The following is a 7,829-nucleotide window of genomic DNA, read 5'->3' on the forward strand; positions in this document are numbered from 1 at the left end:
AGGGCAAAAATATCCAAACCATAGCATACCATATTATGAATATCCTACACATTAATATAAATTAATAAAATCATATTTTAAATTTGTATAATTATTATATTATAGATGACTTACAATATTACACAATGATTTCTCTATTAATGATAATTCAGAATTTTTCTGCATTTTTATTACTAAAAACACAGTAGAATAGCCAGCTATATTGTTATGCATTAAATTATGTCCCCTCAAAGTTTATGTGTTGGAGTTCTTACCCTCACTACCTCAAGATGTGACTGTAGTTGGAGAAAGAGCTTTTCAAAGAGTAATTAAGTTAAATGAAGTCATTCGAGTGAGTTCTAATTTAATGACTGGTGTCCTGATACAAACGAAAGATTAGGACACAGTTGTGTACACAGGGCAGACCACGTAAAATGAGAGCCATCTACCAGCCAAGGACAGAAGTCTCAAAAAGAAACCAGCTCTGCTGACATCTTGATCTTGTAGCCTCCTGAACTGTGAGAAAATAAAAGGCCATTCTTTTTATTTTTTATTCATTTTTTAATTATTTATTATTTTATTTTGAGACGTTGTCTTGCTCTGTCACCCAGCTGGAGTGCAGTGGCGTGATCTCGGCTCACTGCAGCTCTGCCTCCCAGGTTCAGGAAATTCTTCTGCCTCAGCCTCCCTGAGTAGCTAGGACTACAGGCACACGCCACCACGCCCAGCTAATTTTTCTGTATTTTTAGTAGAGATGGAATTTCAACATATTGGCCAGCATGGTCTTGATCTCCTGACCTCATGATCTGCCCACCTTGGCCTCCCAAAGTGCTGGGATTACACGCGTGAGACACCACTATCGGCTAAAAGACCATTCTTTAAGCCACTCAGTCTGTGATATTTGTTATGGCAGCCCTAGCAACTTATGTACCTGAATCCTGTTTTTTAACAAGACGCATTTATTATTTTGCTATATGGATATTTCTACACAGATGAGCTTTAATAGTGGAGTTGTTGGGTTAGTATGTTTATAGACTTTTATTTAAATAGACACTGGCAGATTTCTTTCTATAATGTTTGTAACAATATGTACTATAAATGTTTATTTGCCAAGGCTTTCTCTTCTTAAGATTTCTACTAGTTTAATTATTAAAAGTTGATATATACATCTATGAATATATACATTTATGCATATATATAATACACACACATATACATATATGTCAATTTTATTTCCCAATAACTACTAGCAAATTTGACACTTTTTATGTTTGCTAGCCATTTAGGTTTGCTTGTTTCAGCCAATTTTTTTCATATCATTTTCACAATTTTTTTTTTGGCTAGCAGTAATTTTGCTTGTTGGTTGTGTATTTTTCCAACCTTTAATTTTAATGTTTTTAGTCTTTAAGTTTTCTGGGAGTAACTTATAAATTTCACATAGCTGCAATGTATTTGGATTCCCTAAGCTGATATTCTCTCACTTTATTTTTTATTATAAATAAAACAATTTCATGAGACAATTTTACAAAGTCTAAACTTTTATCTCTCCCCTCTCCTATGACTTTACCCACTCATTACCCTCTCTCTCTTTCTCTCCCTTTCGCTATTGTTTTCTCCTCAAATGATGAAACAATATGAGTACCTAAATATCTGCATGATAGTAAATACCAAGATGTTATTACAAAAAGATCTCACAGTTTTGGCTTATGTGTGGTAATCTGTTTCCACACTGGCCCAGGCTAATAGGAAAGCTCTGTTCTATTTGGTTATGCAGGGACCTTGGTCCCTATTTTCTTGTTGCTGTGTTATCCCCTAGGACATTGATCTCATTTTTACTCTAATTTCTGCATTCAAGGTAAAAGGTACTCACTGCCGCAAACACACTGCAGACCATAGAAAGGGAGCAAAGAAGAACTCATGAGCAAGCAGCTTTTCTTTAATTTCCAGATACTCTGAAAAGTGACCACATCAGATATGCTTACGTCGAATTAAACTGAAATCTAATCACATAAACACCCATGACTGAAACAGAGGCTGAGAAATCTACATTTTAGATATGTTTTATCTACAGATGTACTAATTTGCATTTGCTGGGGTGCTGTAAAATCTCTGAGTGAATTATCTTTCTTATGCTCCCTGAATTGAGCATTCTGCCCATTTGCAATTCCAGAAAATGGTCGTTGTTCGTTTGAATATTGTGTTCCCAAAGCAGTATCATTTTCTGGGAAATCTGAAATATGTTGACCTGTATCATTTTGGATTCTATTTTGAATTACCTCTGTTTTATATATTGCAGCTGTTTAATCACTTGGTGCTTTATTATGAATGACTTCTTCATATCTTTCTTTTTACTAATTATCTGTAGATTAACCTAACTTTCTACTTTATATAGCCATTTCATTTTAATCTCAATGGCTAATCTACTCAACATAAATATATACGGATATAAAATTATGTTATTAAAGTTCTATTTTTCTTATTTCTAAATGTTTCAATGCTTTTGTTTATAATGTGGCCCACATAATGGATTTTTTATGTATGCATATATATTTATTTTTAAACCTGTCTAAACTACTTTAATTTGAAATGTGTTGCTGTGAATAATTTGGCTGTGGATTGTGTTGGCAGTCTTATTTACTGAGGATAAGCTTTTCCTGTGTTCTGACTTGGGATGATTTATTTATCTTTAGAGCACTATTATCCGTGCTGAGTGAGGTTTGACATGAATTTTGCGGTTGTGCTGTGGAAGGGAGCTTCACTTGCTCCAGAGTGTGAGAGTCAAATGGGTCCAACTCTTGCTCACTTGCCTGTGGAGCCTCACACCCCTCTGGGTTGGCACTTGCTTCTGTTATCGCAGGTTCCAAGTGCAGGCTTGTCTGGCTTAGCCCTGCCAGCTTCATTGATTCCCACCCTTGCCCTACACTTCACAGGCTGAGCATAGGACCTCTGAACCACTGAGTATTCCATGGGTCAACCTATCACCTGGGACACCCAAGTACCCCACCTGGTTAACAAAGGTCAAGCATAAACTCACTGTCACTGCTGCAGTTGGCTGTCACCTGCAAGTGCTACCTACAGGCCTGGAAGTCAGCCTGCACAGTCCATCACATCTGTTGACAGAAGTGCACAGTGCCTGGGAAAAAGACAAGCTTCTTACTACCTCTGCTCCCTGCTACTACCATCACCCACATCATCCCAGCTACACAGGAGGCTGTGAGCCCACTCACCTGCCCAGTACTCGACTACTACAACTGGTATTTGAGAATGCCGTGGCCCTAAGGCTATTTATCATCAAGAAAACCACACTGAATATTCGCCACTGAAGCACCCCAGAGGCGAAGCCAAATGACCTCCATCAACATACGTCCTAATCACAGCCTGAAAAAAAAAGTCCTGCCCCAATGAAAGTAAATTGAAAAATAAGAAGTGACTGCTTCTTCAGGTGTGAAGAAATCAGTGTAATAATACTAGAACTATGAAAAAGCAAAATGTTATGACATCTTCAAAAGAAACACAGTAATTCTCTAGCAATGGATCCTAAAAAAAAAAATGAATTTTTGAAATGATAGGAGACATTGTCTCTATATTCTACGTTTATTTTTGTTTCAGTTCTACTAGGTGAACCAGAGATATTATCAGTTCATACACATATTCTAGGTTGAAGCTACTGAATCAAAGATATAATGTGAGTGTAAATTGCTAAGTTTGCTTAAACATAGGGTTTTGCCACAAACGTTTAGTTGAGTTTCTTTCTTTTTTTCTTTTTTTTCCCCTCTTGTCCCTATCCAAACTTTTAAAGCAAGGAACTAGACAGTAAGAAAATACACACACACACACACACACACACACACACAAACAAAGAAACAAACAAAAAATACCCCATTGTACTCTCTCTGTGGTAGTTGTAAACATACGTTTGGCCTTTTGGTGGCATTTATTTTTAAGCTTCATCTTTCTTATCTAGGATCACGGCCTCATCTGATGAATTTCTGTAAGCATGAAGCCTTAGGTTTTCTATTATTGGTACAGGAATAGGCATGTTTACTCACACTTAACACTATGTTTTTAAATAATTTTTAAATTGAACTTCAATATGCTCCTTATTTTTTAATTCAGTCTTGGGCACTTCACCCTTGTGAATGGGAAGGTTCTTATGAAAGAGGCTTCACTCTGCACTCAGCTTTCTTGTCCTTCTATCTCTGCTTTGTGGGGACACAGTACCCTTTCCCTACAAAGAACGCACCAACCAAGCATCTTGGGATCAGACAGCAGCCCTGACCAGACAACCAAACATGCCAGTGCCTTGACTTTGACCTTTGCAGCCTCCAGAACTGTAAGAAAACTAATTTCTGCTTTTTATAAATGATCCGGTCTCAGATATTTTGTTGTAACAGCACAAACAGGACACCTCTGTAATCTCTCTGTATCCGTAGAGACTGTATGGTCTGCTTTCTCTGAATGGCTGCATCTTATGCTAATGTTCTCCACTGAGGCTTTCTTGTGGAAGAAAAATTAAGGACTAGCCTTGTTCACATAGGAGTAATAATTAAATAATATTATTAGAGGGTAGATACTGAGCCACAGGCTGGTACTTTCACTAGATTAGCCATTCTTGTGTGGATTTCCATGCAATGGAGGTTTAGCCCCATTGCTTTCTTTTTTGAGGGGAGGAAATCAGGACCAAAAGTTGTAAAACTTTTACAAAAGAGGCCTCAGTGGAGAGCACCAGCATAATAAGTAAATCCTGTCTTTTTTTTTTTTTTTCAGAATAGGGACAAAAGCAGAAATCAGGTTATCTTTACAAACAAGTTACAATATATGTTAATCAAATATTTTTGTGGATTTTTTATTCCTTTGTTTGTAAAATGAGCCAAAAAGGACTTTAAAAGTACCTTTTTCCTTTCAGTTTCTCTGAATCATAGTAACTTGAGTTTTTGTGGTAGATTAGTTTTGTGCGGCCATCCTATGTAGGTAATTTAATATCAAACCTATTTAGTAACACAGTATAATTTTCAGACCAATAACTACAGTGTTATTTATGTAGGCTTAATATGAAAAATGGTTGTGTTTTGAATTATGACCTAGAAAAATTAAGCTACAATCTAATGGTTTTCACTGACATTTAATTCCACAATAACTGATTACAGTATTATTTTTCCATTGTATATTTGAGCCCAATATAACTTTATAGTGTTATAAATAATTTAGCTCTCTTTCTTAGTGTTTACATTGGTATATCAATATTCTATAGTATTCATGCATTGCACTTATATTTTTTAATAATATATCTCATTTTACATTTTAATCACCTTCTTATATTCTTTAAAATTCAACTAGCATATTAATTTAACTTTATTGGCATAATTTATCTACATTATTTTCTCTTTAATTTGTAGAGGTGGAAAGAAACATTTAATGTATTCATGTTACAAATTGATGTTCAACAAATCTATGCTTATAGAAACAAAATAGAAAACTAATTCCTAAAAATTATGGCAGTAGTTTAATTTCATCTTAAAGTGAAATTTTAAAAATAATATTCTTGATGTTTTAATAATTTGTCACTGATTTTTACTGAACTCTGGTTTAATTTCAATTACACATGTAAAGTTTATACATTTAATGAACAACTTCATCTTATTTTGAAAAAAATCTGTCATAAAATTTCTAGGTAATTTCCATGAAAACATATTTACCTAAATTGTGAATTAAGAATACAATTTATAAGGTTAAAAACTAAAATGACTACTCTTAAATTAATGCAGCAATTATTAGATGGTCCAACAACATCCTGATAACATATGTAACAAATTTTGTTTTATCTTCAACTGTTGTTGCTTAAAGCAAATACTTTTAAAAAATATTTTGATATTATAATTAATTTAAATATTTTTGTTGTTTTTAAATATCTCCTTGTTTGCTATAGTAGTAAACACTGTACTGTTCTTTATGTCTATCTAAGAATGCCCTGATTTAGTTTATTTGTAACACTGAGATATATAATTTAGAATGAAAATGTGTTTACTATTCAGTTGTTCCAAAATATTTATTTAATAATAGAAAATGGTGTAATAGTTAATATATATTCAATATATATTTACTTTGGGAAAACTGAAAAGGTTTGTATATATATTATAAAATATGTATTAATAAGTTGTAAAGTTATCAGTAATAAAATTAATAAAGTAAATGAAAAGAATATATATTGATAACTCAATGTTATATATGAGAAAAACCTGTTTTAGGTGTCAATGTAAAAAATAAAAAGAAAAATTAAATAATTCATGTTCTCTGATACCAGTGTTGTAAGGCTCATTAAACATGGGCAAATACAAAATCCATAACCACTTGAAAAAAAAGCCAATAAATAATACCTCAAATTGACAATTAAAATAAAAAGATTCTCTAAAATCCTTGTAAACATGTCTTATACTGGTAACATATAGAGTGGGAAATACTGTAAAAATGGACAACTGATAAACTATTTACTTTTTTGTTTGTTTATTTTTTTGAGATGAAGTCTTGCTCTGTCACCCAGACTGGAGTGCAGTGGCGCAATCTCGCTTCACTGCAACCACTACCTCCTGGGTTCAAGTGATTCTCCTGCCTCAGCCTCCTGAGTAGCTGGGATTACAGGCAGGTGCCACCATGCCCGGCTAATTTTTGTATTTTTAGTAGAGACGGTGTTTCACCATGTTGGTCAGGCTGGTCTCGACTCGAACTCCTGACCTCATGATCTGTCCTCCTCGGCCTCCCTAAGTGCTGGGATTATAGGCATGAGCCACTGAGCCTGGCCAACATTTTTAATAGTAAGCAAAAATATACTTACTAATGATTTATTTGGAGAAAAGGAAAACAGAATATGATAATAGGTTAGAGATACAGACTAACTTATTAATATATATTGTGGCTGATAGAAATAAAAACAAGAGGAAATAAAAAAATCATGGATTTATAGAAGACATTGATGATATATATACTTTCAGAAAATTTAACACAATAATACTAAAACTATTAATATTTATCTTTTATTTTTAGCTGGAGATTATATGTACAAACTCTAAGTGTGTTTTTACATATCCTGATCAGATGCAAAAAAAAGTTCAAATTAAACCCTCTTCATACTAGCATGAAAAAAATTCATTTCAGAATTTTAGAACATAGGTTCAGTTTGGGGGGAAAAAAACAACAACAAGTAAGCAAGAACTAAGAGAATAAAACAGTAATAAACATCAACAGGTCTTTCCAATCCTAGGCTATCTGAACTATAAAAGTTGAGCCAAAAAAATAAAAACATATTTTAGTACTTGTATTTAGAGATTAAGGGCCTATATTAACCAAAAATTTATGTATATATTAATTGAGGCTCTGATAAACAAAATACTATTCAGATGATTCTTCTTAAATATCTCAGAAAAATACTGCAAATGCCAGAAATATTGAGAGGTTGAGATTGGCATGATGGAAGCCCATTGTAATAATTTCAGGTGTCAAAAGTGAAACTTATTATTAGGGTTTAAGTAAAACAAATATGATGATAATGCAGTTTGAAATTTAGAATATATTGTTTATGTACCTTAAACTACTTGGGAAGCATTACATGACAGCTGTCTTCTTAATATCCTCACAGAAATTAGTTCTTCTATTTCAGGAAACTATCCCAGTGATCCCAATATGGCTCCCTATATAAATATGTAAATCTATTTCAGAATCACCCGCAGACTGTGTATTATAGATGTCTGTGATTCAAAGTACTTGCGTGCTAAAATGTATATCTCTACACAATGATAATATGCAAATGGATTTAACTTTATATGATTAAAGCAATTAAAACTAATGATGCAATAAAA

This window comes from Macaca mulatta, chromosome 10, assembly GCF_049350105.2.
Source record: "Macaca mulatta isolate MMU2019108-1 chromosome 10, T2T-MMU8v2.0, whole genome shotgun sequence".
Taxonomy (NCBI): Eukaryota; Metazoa; Chordata; class Mammalia; order Primates; family Cercopithecidae; genus Macaca; species Macaca mulatta.